Source organism: Molossus molossus, unplaced genomic scaffold, assembly GCF_014108415.1.
Source record: "Molossus molossus isolate mMolMol1 unplaced genomic scaffold, mMolMol1.p scaffold_m16_p_10, whole genome shotgun sequence".
Taxonomy (NCBI): domain Eukaryota; kingdom Metazoa; phylum Chordata; class Mammalia; order Chiroptera; family Molossidae; genus Molossus; species Molossus molossus.
In genome coordinates, this window is record NW_023425345.1 from 77,633,801 (window position 1) to 77,645,286 (window position 11,486).

An 11,486-nucleotide genomic window follows, 5' to 3' on the forward strand; every position below is an offset into this window, starting at 1 on the left:
GATGCCTCTGAACGTGGGTGTAAACCCTGGGAGGGGGGGTGCGGTGCGGGCGACATGAAATCTAGCGCGGGCGCTCACGCCGTCGGTCAATACTAAACTGACCAATTTGCAAGGTTTTCATGAAACTCGAGCAAACGCCATTTTTTAAAATTTGCTGACCAGTTAATTTATGGCGGGTTAACTTTCAAAAGAGCTTGTCTTAGAGTATAAAATGCATTGGAGAACCTCCCAGAGTCAAGGTCCTATAAACCACTTACTCCCCCCACCACGACCACACACACTTAACTGTAAATACCATTTATCCATAAAACAAATAGTAAGAGTTCCTGTTTTTTGCAACTACAAATATTAAAGGAGATTCTTCCAGAGGCACCTGGATTTCTGGCCTCCCGTTCTGCCTTTACCCTGGTTTTAGTGGACGTGGCCAGGGTAGCTTGTCAATGATGAGGTCACCCTCTTTAGCACTTGTACATAATATTTTATCATTTCATCATCTACATTTTCAGCACTTCATGGTAGGTTGTCATGTTTTAAAGCATGGATGGATTCCTGCCCTGGCCAGTGTGGCTCAGTGGTTAAGAGTGTCAGCCCTGGAACCAAGGGGTCATGGGTTCGATTTCCAGTCAAGGGCATGTACCTGGGTTGCCTGTTCAATTCCCCAGCCCTGATCAGGGCATGTTCAGGAAGCAACCAACTCACATCCACGTTTCTTTCTTTCTCTTTCCCTCCCTCCCTTCCACTCTCTAAAAATCAATGGGAACAAATATCCTCAAGGGAAGATTATAAATAAAGTATAGATTCCTGCCCTGGCGGGTTTGGCTCGGCAATTAGAGCGCTGGACTGTGGACCAGAGAGAGAGTCGTGGGTTCAATTCCTGTCAAGGGCGCATTCCTCGGTTGTAGTTTGTCTCTGGCCCTGGTCGGGTTTTTGCAGGAGGCAACCAGCCAATGTGTCTCTCTTGCATCTATGTTTCTCTCTTTCCTCTTCCCACTCTATCTGAAGACAAATGGAAAAATATCCTTGGGTGAAGATTAAAGAAAAAAACTATGGCCTTGGCTGGTTTTGCTCAGCGGTTAGAGCGTCGACCTGCGGTCCAGAGAGCCCCGGGTTCGGTTCCTGCTAAGGGCATGTAGTTTGGTTGCAGTTTGTCCCTGGCCCTGGTTGGTCATGCGGGTGGCGGCCACTCGATGTGTCCCTTTCACGTCGATGTATGTCTCTCTCCCTCCGAATCTATCTGAACGGAAAAGGGAAAAATGTCCTCAGGTAAGGATAAAAAAAAAAAATTTTTTTTTAATTTAAAATTTTTTTAAAAGTATGGATTCCTCGCCCTGGCCGGTTTGGCTCAGCTGTTAGAGCGTCGGCCTGCGGTCCTGAGAGACCCGGGTTCGGTTCCCGCTAGGGGCACGTACCTCGGTTGCAGTTTGTCCCTGGCCCTGGTCGGTTGTGCGGGTGGCAGCCACTCGATGTGTCCCTTTCACATCGATGTTTCTCTCTCTCTCTCTCTTCCTCTCTCTCCCTCCCGCTCTATCTGAACAAAAAATGGAAAAATGTCCTCGGGTGAGGATAAAAAAAAAAAAAAAAAAGTATGGATTCCTCTAAAACTGAAGCCTCTGTTGCTTAGGGCAGAGCCTGAAGAAGGTGAAGTGACTGTGAAATATTAGATGCCTAGGTCAGTTAGGCACTTTTTATTCCTTATGTCATCCTTATAAGGAAGATATTAGTAAGTATTAGAGATATTATATATTTTATAAGTGAACAAATTAAGGCTGGGAAGTAACTTGCCCAAGGTTATAATTCCATATTCCAATCCAGAACAGTCCCACAAAAAGTTTTCCATTAATTCTTTAGTGAATAAAGCAGTACCTTGTATTACCCTTTATAAAAATGGGCTTAATACAAAAAATAGTTTTGCCCTAGCCAGTTTGGTTTAGTGGTTGGAGCGCTGGCCTGCGGACCAGGGAGTCCTGGGTTCGGTTTCCGCGAGGGGCATGTACCAAAAAAAATTTTTTTCTGCCTTCCTCCCATCCCCCCCCCCCACCTTTCCCTCCTCTGGCTTTTTCCTCTCAACTTAGGGAAATCTTTTCCCATGGCTTCCCAGAAGGGGTCTGAGTCTTTATTGTTTTTGTTTGTTTGTTTTTACTGTTACCTTCTAGCTCCTGAAAAAACTCCTGTCCTAAAAAATGTCCTGTCTATACCAGGACAGTTCAAATGGCATTATTCTCTTGTATGGTTTTATTATAAAACATCACATTACATTATAATTAACAACATCTCTCTCTAGATCAGAGCTTCTCAAAATATAAAGTCAGACTATCAGAATTCTGTGGGCTGCTATTTAAAAAGGTAGATTCCTATCGCTTCTCGGCCTTTTGGCTAAGATCAAGTATAGTATCTGTTCTTATCAGTTTAAAAAGGTAGATTTCGCCCTGGCCAGTTTGGCTCAGTGGCTGAGCATCAGCCTGCAGACCAGAGAGTCCCGGGTTCAGTTCCCACTAAGGGCACGTACCACACACAAAAAAAGCATAAAAAGGTAGATTCCTCGACCCAATCTCATACCTAATAAATCTGATTGTCTGGGGAGGAACATGAAAGTATGCATTTTTAAGTAGTTCTTTCAAAGTGATTAGTCCCTAAACCAGTTTTAAGAAACACTAAGGGCTGGTGGTAATGCATACTGGTGCAGCCACTATGGAAAACAATATGGTGTTACCTAAAAAATTAAAAATTGAACTGCCATTTGACCCAGTGATTCCACTTCTAGGAATATACCCTAACAAGCCTGAAACACCAATCAGAAAGAATATATGTACCCCCATGTTTGTAGCAGCACTATTTACAATAGCTAAGATCTGGAAACAGCCCAAACATCCATCAGTAGACGAATGGATAAAAAAGCCGTGGTACATATATGCAATGGAGTACTATGCAGCTGTAAGAAAGAAAGATCTCTTATCCTTTGAGATGACATGAAGGGACCTGGAAAGTGTCATCCTAAGCGAAACAAGCCAAACAGAGAAAGACAAGTATCATATGACCTCACTTATTTGTGGAATATAATGAACATAACAGTCTGAGGAATGTGGTAGTCCCAGAGACGGTGGAACTGGGGTACAGACTGACTATCCCCAGAAGAGGGGGTGGGGGGGAGAGATAAACCACAGAATTTATATACATGCATGCATGAACAACGGATATGGACAACAAAGCTGGGAAGAGGGCAGGGGGGGAGGGGGAGGGGAAATCAGTGGGGGGAAAAGAGAAACATCTGTAACAAAAATAAATTAATTAATTAAATAAAAATAAATAAAAAAAAAAAACAATACAAAACAAAAAAAGAAAGAAACACTAAGGGAAGAAACTGCATTACTCATCTCTGTAAACCAAGCACTGGGGATTCTAACAGCTGTTTAGTGCATTCAACAAAAGACCACACCTAAACTGGGAAGCAGGGGGGGAGCTCTCTAACATTGTGGAGCAGTCCTCTGAACATTTCACATATATTGTCTAACTTAATCCTTTCAACCAACTTAAGAACCTACCATCCCTTTTACAGATGAGAAAATTGAGGCTCAGATCCTTCGGTTAAATTATATCAGTTCTGTTTAGTTCCAAAGCTTGTGTTTTTTCCATGGTTCTAAGCTAGTCTGTGCCTGAAATGGGAACTTGGGTTTGATTTTATCCCAGGTACTAAGGAAAAGGCTTAGATTTACACTCAGAAATTCAAGAGCCATCATCCTTTTCACAATATTCTCTCTGCTTTTCCAGGACAAGACAGAATTCAGAACCTGGCCCATGAAGGATGTCCTCAACATATACTTATTGATGGTCTCTGAAAGCAAATAGACATGATCCATCTTGTCCATTTCACCTGTGAAAACCTGAACAAATTTTCTTTGGACTAAACACAAAATACAAAACCAAAAATGAATAAACTGATTTCAAGGCCTCTGAAATCACTTAAATAACTCCTACTGACTCCTAAAAACCAATGTAGATCATTTGAGAGTTCACTATAAAACCACTCATAAAAACACAAATTATGCCTGACTATATAATATGTAAGCTTCACATGTAGTAAGTGGTAACATTCCAGTGTGGCAGTCAAGGCTGTTAGTGGTCTGACCTGCTCTTATTCAGGCTCATCTTCTACTTCTGTCCACTGCATTCTTTTATCCTTCACTTTGTTGAAGGTTTCCCCCCAAAGCATGCTTTGTTGGGTCTCCAAACTCCAGAATTATAGTTCACTCAGCTTGTCCTCCTTCTGGGCTCCCAAAATCTTACTTTTTATAAGAACACTTCTATAAAGCCTTTCCTACCTCCCCCAGGAATCAAATACTCTGTCCACTGTGTTCTTTATATATACCTCCATCAGAGGTGTCTAAGTATATGATCTTCAACTGGACAAAGTAATCCAAGGGCCCAGTGATGCCTTTTCACTTTGTATCTTCAGGGCCTGGCATATATTTGACATTCAGTAAGTGTAAGGGGAAGATATAGTTCCTGAACATCCAAAATAGGTTTCCAGATATTACAATGATAAGGACTGATTCTCAACCTACAGTTGGTTGCCTTTTACAAGTTAAATCATCCTTCCTGAGGCTCCTGGGCTTCAGTCACATTCCTGGGTTGGATCCTGTGTCCCAGTCTTCACCATCCTTCCCCCATCCTGCAGATGTCATGGTGAACACCAACCACCAACGTGCCTTGCTCCTAGTTCACCCAGTAGTTGGCACAGGCCACCAGCAAAGTGAGCCCAGCACATCTAGGTGCATGTGATTCCAGACCAGCTTATGGTCTTTCACTGTTCAAGTGAACTGTGTGCAGTCTGAAGTCTGCACAGCATCGGCAAGATTGGCAGCCATAGACCATTCCTATAGCCAGCTTCTGTGCTGCCTGCTGGCCTAGAGCCTGCACGTCAGCCCAGACAGGATCTACATCAACTATTGGAACAAGAACTGGGCCAACGTGGGCTGAAACAGCTCCACCTTTGCCTGAGGGCCACACCTCCCCAATCAGCCAGCAGCCTATTTTCACACCCAGCACCCAAGGACTACCTCCTGTTCTGGAGAAATAAACGGTTTGGAGAATAATAATAATAAATTAATCATTCTTCCTGACAAGCTGGTCATTGGGAACATTTTACAAATTTAAATACAGATGATTCAAAACCTTCTTTGGCTCAGCGGTTGGAGCGTCGGCCTGCGGTCCTGAGAGACCCGGGTTCGGTTCCCGCTAAGGGCACGTACCTCGGTTGCAGTTTGTCCCCGGCCCTGGTCGGTTGTGCGGGTGGCAGCCACTCGATGTGTTCCTTTCGCATCGATGTTTCTCTCTCTCTCTCTCTGTTCCTCTCTCTCTCCCCACTCTACCTGAACCAAAAAAAAAAAACAAACAAACAAAACCTTCTTTTTACACCATCATTGTAACCTTCCCTCTCGGTAAGCTAAATACAAAATAGGCTGACTAACATTTCTTTTTCCTGTCCTGCCTATTCTAGGATAAAGGAGCTTAGAGAAGAAAAAAATAAGACCCCTGGCCAGTTTGGCTCAGCAGTTGGAGCTTCGGCCTGCAGACCAGAGATTTCGGGGTTCGGTTCCTGCTAGGGGCACGTACAAAAAAAAAGAAAGAAAAAAATAAGAGTCCCTGACAAGTTAAATTTCAACAGTCTGAACAGATAATATTCTAACCTTTATTCTAGCTCTCTGAACAAGAAAACAAGCCCAGGTTTTTCATATCATTCAGTCTAAGGTCATTTCCCATGCAGTGGTGTCTACAAGCTGGATGGATCATCATCATCACACACATCTTTCAGTCTTTTTAGGGCCCTCGAAAGACAAGAAACAACAACAAAAAAGAACTGTAATTAGGTTTCCTTGGGTTTGGGAAGCCCAGAACCTGTTGATGAGAAATCTGGGACTGGCTGCAGCTATTATTATTATCATTATTTAAAATTACTCATTCTGTACCTGTGCTATGTCTTTGTTTCCTTATCTAAGAAATACTGTGGCTCATCCTGCCTACACTGTACTTTGTTCTAGGGCAGCCTTCGTTCAGTGTGGCAACCAGTCTATGGCTCTGGTGGTCTTAAAAGCCCTGGAGGAGGAGGAAAGGCTGAGGGGTAAACATTAGTTTTTGTCTTAAAAGTTAGGAGGCATGGTCAAGAACACAATTTAGTTATTGTTGGAGCTGAATTCTGGCCCAACCTCAAATATTCTCTTTTCTGAAGAGGGCTATAGGAAGACAGACCTGACTGTGCACCCAACTGATGGTCTCTAGAGCTTGAAGATCCTTTGGCAAATAAAAACAGAGGTGATCTGAGGCATGGTGGGAAAGAGGAAGAGAAATTGCTGAGGGACTCTAAATTCCACAATCCATCTGCATTCCTGAGAGCTAGAGAAGCAAACTCAGCAGTCCACCCAGCACTCCATCCAGAAGCTCAGAGAGGAAACTAGACTCCAAACTGAGCAAGTAGAGCTTTTCTGAACTTTCAAATCTGATCCCTAGGGACTCCAGCTTGAAACAAAGACATAATCAAAACATTTCCCTCACTCCAAATATCCAAACCTCTCAGGCTCCTCAGGGATCCAAATCCCATCAGACCTGGCAGGAAGCTTGTGTTTAATGCCAATTTATTGTTACCAGTTACTCCACCCCAACCAGACCTCTGCATCCCAAGGATGACTGGGGTGCACTAGAGAATTATTTTATTTTTATTTTTTTGGTGCTGCCCCTAACGGGAACCAAACCTGGGACTTTCTGGTCCACAGGCTGATGCTCCATCCACTGAGCCAAACCGGCTAGGGTAAAGAATTTTTATTAAAGTTAGTATTTTAACTAAAAATGAAGCAGTTTCCCTTTCTCTTTCCTCCGTGGACAAAAAGGGTGGCCACATGCTAACCTGACAAGCTCAGGGAAGGCCTGCGTCACAGCCTTGCAAACTCAAAGACCTAAAGTAACCACAAAAGATGGTTTGAAATGTAAACTTTTAACTAAAAACAGGTAGTCAAGTCTTACGCAGGCATCTTCCCTGACAAAGGTCAATTTTCACCTTAATGGAGCCTGTTGTCTCTTTGTATCACACACCTTTGTAATGTGGGGTAACTTCCTTTTTTCCAGACCCCTCAGGGCACAACCTATGCACCAGGGAGGAAACCACAAATCCCCTCATTGTTATTATTATCATTTTAATCATTGACTGTTAACTATCCTGTACCCACGTTCGTAAAAGGATGTGTCTATCATTTTATGTTTTATTCAATCCCAGAAGTTTCCCCGTTTTGCTTTCTCCCACCTCCCTAGTCTATGGATTTCATGTAACACATTTACGCCTTCTCTTTTGATTGTAATGTATAATTTAAGGTGCAAAATTGCCATTCTCCAGAACATTATCTCAATCTGTAGAGGTTTTGCTTTCCGGCATTTGTCACCAATTTGGCTCAAATAAACTCACAAAATTCTTCACAGGTTTGAACGTTTCTTACGTTGACACCTCTTATGAGACAATTAGCCCCGAGTCCCCTCCAGAGTCCAGAGCTGAGGAGAGAGTTACTATCCCTAGCTTTCCAAATCCAGAAAAGAGGATGACCCCTAACAGGCTCAACAGGTCTGGAAAAGGACATGCCCTTAGCCAGCATACACAGTAGAAACTGGAGGAAGGGGAAAGAAAGGAAGGGGAGCTAGCAAGGGGCTGGCCTGGTTTCCCCCTCCCACTGAAAAAGGAACCGCAGCTACCCGGGAGGAGGGTGGAGGGCCTGGCTGGGGGAGAAGGAGGGAGCTAGATTCATAAACAAACCTGCCTGGGCCACGAGGTGCCCAGAGGGGAATGGGGTGGAGTTTGTTGGCCTCTCAGACCTAGCCTGAGCTGGCTAACAGTTGTGAGCTGGGCTGGGCCTCTCCACCCCCAATTTCCGGCTAGGGTGGACCATCTGGCTCTCCCTAACCACAAACCCCTCCTTCCTGCTTTGCCATCCCTCGGAGAAGCCAGCTGAGGTTTCTTGAGGCCTGACACCTGACTTTTCTTCTTCAGGGAGTTTTTGCTGTCCTCCGGGTGAGTGGGTGGTTCATGTGGGGGAAAGGCCCTGGAACACCATGTTAATTCCTTCTTGGGGTGACCAGGGAAAGGTTGGAGAGGACAGGAGCTTCGCAAACTTCTGCCTCCAAGAGGGATTTTTCCACAGCTTCCCTAAAGTTTATGCCCAACTTAGGGATAACCTTTACCGAGGCCTTCCTTCTTTCTGCTTTCCCTTCCCCCACTGCAGGTGATCAGAGTTTGCCTGCACAAAGGTCCCAGAAGTCTTCCAGGAAGAGCTTACCTTAGTCACACACTAGTAACTAACACCTGTAGATATAGTATCTCTTTCTAACTGATTTAGGAAATAAATTAAGCACTTACGAAGTGTACCCAAAAAAGATCTCAAGGCAGAGTTAGTGGGACTCCCTGACACCAATTCTACTCCAGCATTTCCCAAATTGTGAGGTACTTACCACTAGTGGAATTTGGACATTTCTGTATGTGTTCTTTTTTTTTTTTATCCTCACCTGAGGACATTTTTCTATTTTTTGTTCAGATAGAGTGGGAGGGAGATAGAGGAAGAGACAGAGAGAGAGAAACATCGACATGAAAGGGACACATATAGTAGCTGCCTCTCACACGACCTAACCAGGGCCGGGGACAAACTGCAACCAAGGTATGTGCCCTTAGCGGGAACCAAACCCAGGTCTCTGTGGACCGCAGGCCTACGCTCTAACTGCTGAGCCAAACTGGCCAGGGCTGTATGTGTTCTTTTTTTTTTTTTTTTTTCATTTTTTGTTCAGGTAGAGTGGGAGGGAGAGAGACGAACAGAGAGAGAGAGAGAAACATCGATGTGAAATGAACACATCGAGTGGCTGCCACCTGCACGACCGACCAGGGCCGGGGACAAACTGCAACCGAGGTACACGCCCTTAGCGGGAACCGAACCTGGGTCTCTCAGGACCGCAGGCCGAGGCTCTAACCGCTGAACCAAACCGGCCAGGGCTGTATGTGTTCTTTTAATTAATTTTATTTATTATTAATTTTTTTTGCTTTATTTATTTTCTTTATTGCTTTGAGAGGGAGAGAGAAAAACATGGATGAGAAAGAATATCAACTGGCTGCCTCCTGCATGCCCCCACTGGGGATTTGGCCCACAGCCTGGGCATGTGCCCTGGCCCGGAATTGAACTGGCAACCTCTTGAGGTGCATGGGTCGATGCTCAGTCACTGAGCCACACCAGCTGGGCTCTTTATTGATTTGAGAGAGAAAGAGAGAGATAGAAACATCCATGACAGAGAATATCCACTGGCCACCTTGCATGCCCCCCACTGGGGATTTGGTCTAACAGGGAATTGAACCAGCAACCTCTTGGTGCATGGGTCGACTCTCAACCACTGAGCCACACTGGCTGGGCCTTTTAATGAATTTTAGAAGGAATTTGAATTACATATGAAACGTATTATTTCACAGATGTTACTGTCAGGATAAAAAATAGTAATACTATGAAACAAGGGAAACCTGATAACAGTAAATATTATGAAGGTGGAGCCCTGGCCAGTGTAGCTCAGTTGGTTGGGTGTCATCCCATGCACCAAAAGGTTCCTGGTCAGGGCACATGTCCAAGTTAAAGGCGTAATCCCAGGTAGTGGGCTTTCAGGAGGCAGTTAGTTGATCAATGTTAGGCTCTCACATTTGTATTTCTCTCTCCCTCTCCCTCTCTCTTTCTCTAAAAATCAACAAACTGTTCTTTAAAAACAAAATTATGAAGGTGAAATGTGAATGATTGAAGTCTGGGGAAATACACTGTACCATTCTGGTTTCACCATCCTACGTGCAGCTATTTCTACGAAAGGATGAGGGAGAATGGAAATTCTTCAATGATGGGGTTAGTGCCCATGATCCATAAGGTTCCTTCCAGCACTGTCATTCTAAAGTTTAAGAACAATCAAAGACTATTTTTTAAAATATGTTTTTAATTATTTTAGGGAGAGGGAGATAGAAACATGGATGGGAGAGAAACATCGATCAGTTGCCTTCTGCACTCCCCTCACTGGGGATCAAACCAGTGACCTCTCAGTGCAAGGGCAATGCTCAATTCACTGAGCCACAATAGCCAGGCCCAAAGACTATTTTAAGGCAGCTAGAGAACAAGAAAAACTGAACTAATAGAGTTAGTAATTTTCTCTGAGCAACATCACCCCAGGCCCACCACCAAAAGTCCAGAGCTGAGGAGGCCTTCCTGCTCTCCACAAGAGGAAGTGCAGAATAAGATGAACAGGTTCTACAATGGTTCCACCACCACCACCACCACCCCCACCCTGAGGAATTTTGCCTGGTTAGTCTCCTCATTTCTGCAAGGTACACACAGCAGGGTTGAAGGGAACCACTACTTCCTGTGTGGTATCTGTGTCTCAAGATTCTGTTCAATCCTGCCGAACAACGGAGCCAGTCTAAACTGCCAACATCTAGCTGCTGCTTCTCTGAGTGCCTCCTCTCTAACCTCAGTCTTCTCTGTGCCTGTACAGGCCAGCAGCCAGGAAGGCTGCAACCCAGTCAGAGCACAGCTTCCAGTTCCATAGGCAGGTGACTGCCAAGGTCCCCTCAGGCTTAGCCTCCTCCAACAATTTCAAAAACACTGAATCAGGCCCTGGCTTAGTAGCTTAGTTAGAGCACCGTCCCAACAGGCCAAAGATTCAGATTCGATCCCCAATGAGGGCACATAAAGAATTACTCAATGGCCCTGACCTGTTTGACTCAGTGGTAGAGCATCAGCCTGCGGACCAATGAGTCTCGGGTTTGATTCCGTTCAAGGGCTGTCTTTTTTTTTTTTTATCCTCCCCCGGGGACATTTTTTCATTTTTTGTTCAGATACAGCAGGAGGGAGAGAGAGAGAGAGAGAGAGAAACATCGACGTGAAAGGGACATATCGAGTGGCTGCCGCCCGCACGACCCAATCAGGGCCGGGGACAAACCGCAACCAAAGTACATGCCCTTAGCGGAAACCGAACCCGGGTCTCTCTGGACCGCAGGCCGAAGCTCTAACCGCTGAGCCAAACCGGCTAGGGCAAGAAATTTTTTTAATTCTCAAGCAAAGATGTGTTTTTATTTATTTTTTCTTTTTTAATTTTTTTTTCTTTATTGATTTTAGAGAGAGAGAAATAGAAATATTGATTGGCTGCCTCCTGCACGCCCCCCACTGGGGATCGGGCCCATAACCTGGGCATGTGCCCATACCAGGAATCAAACCAATGACCTCTTGGTGCATGGGTCGATGCTCAACCACTGAGCAACACCAACTGGGCAGATTCATTTTTTTTCCTATTCTGATTTAAATTATTTTTTAATAAAAATGGTTAAAATATTTTAATTAAATAATAATAATTAAAATACCCACTGGCTCCTTTCTCCTTTCATATTCCAGTCTCAGGCCCTTTTCCTTTCTGCCTACTGAAGTTCATGCCTTCTTGGCTGTTCT

General features: G+C 44.5%; 1 pseudogene; it reads left to right on the plus strand.

Annotated features, from left to right (window-relative positions):
- Positions 1 to 2,353: 2,353 nt before the first annotated feature.
- Positions 2,354 to 2,457, plus strand: LOC118624920 (annotated as a pseudogene).
- The last annotated feature ends 9,029 nt before the right edge of the window (positions 2,458 to 11,486 follow it).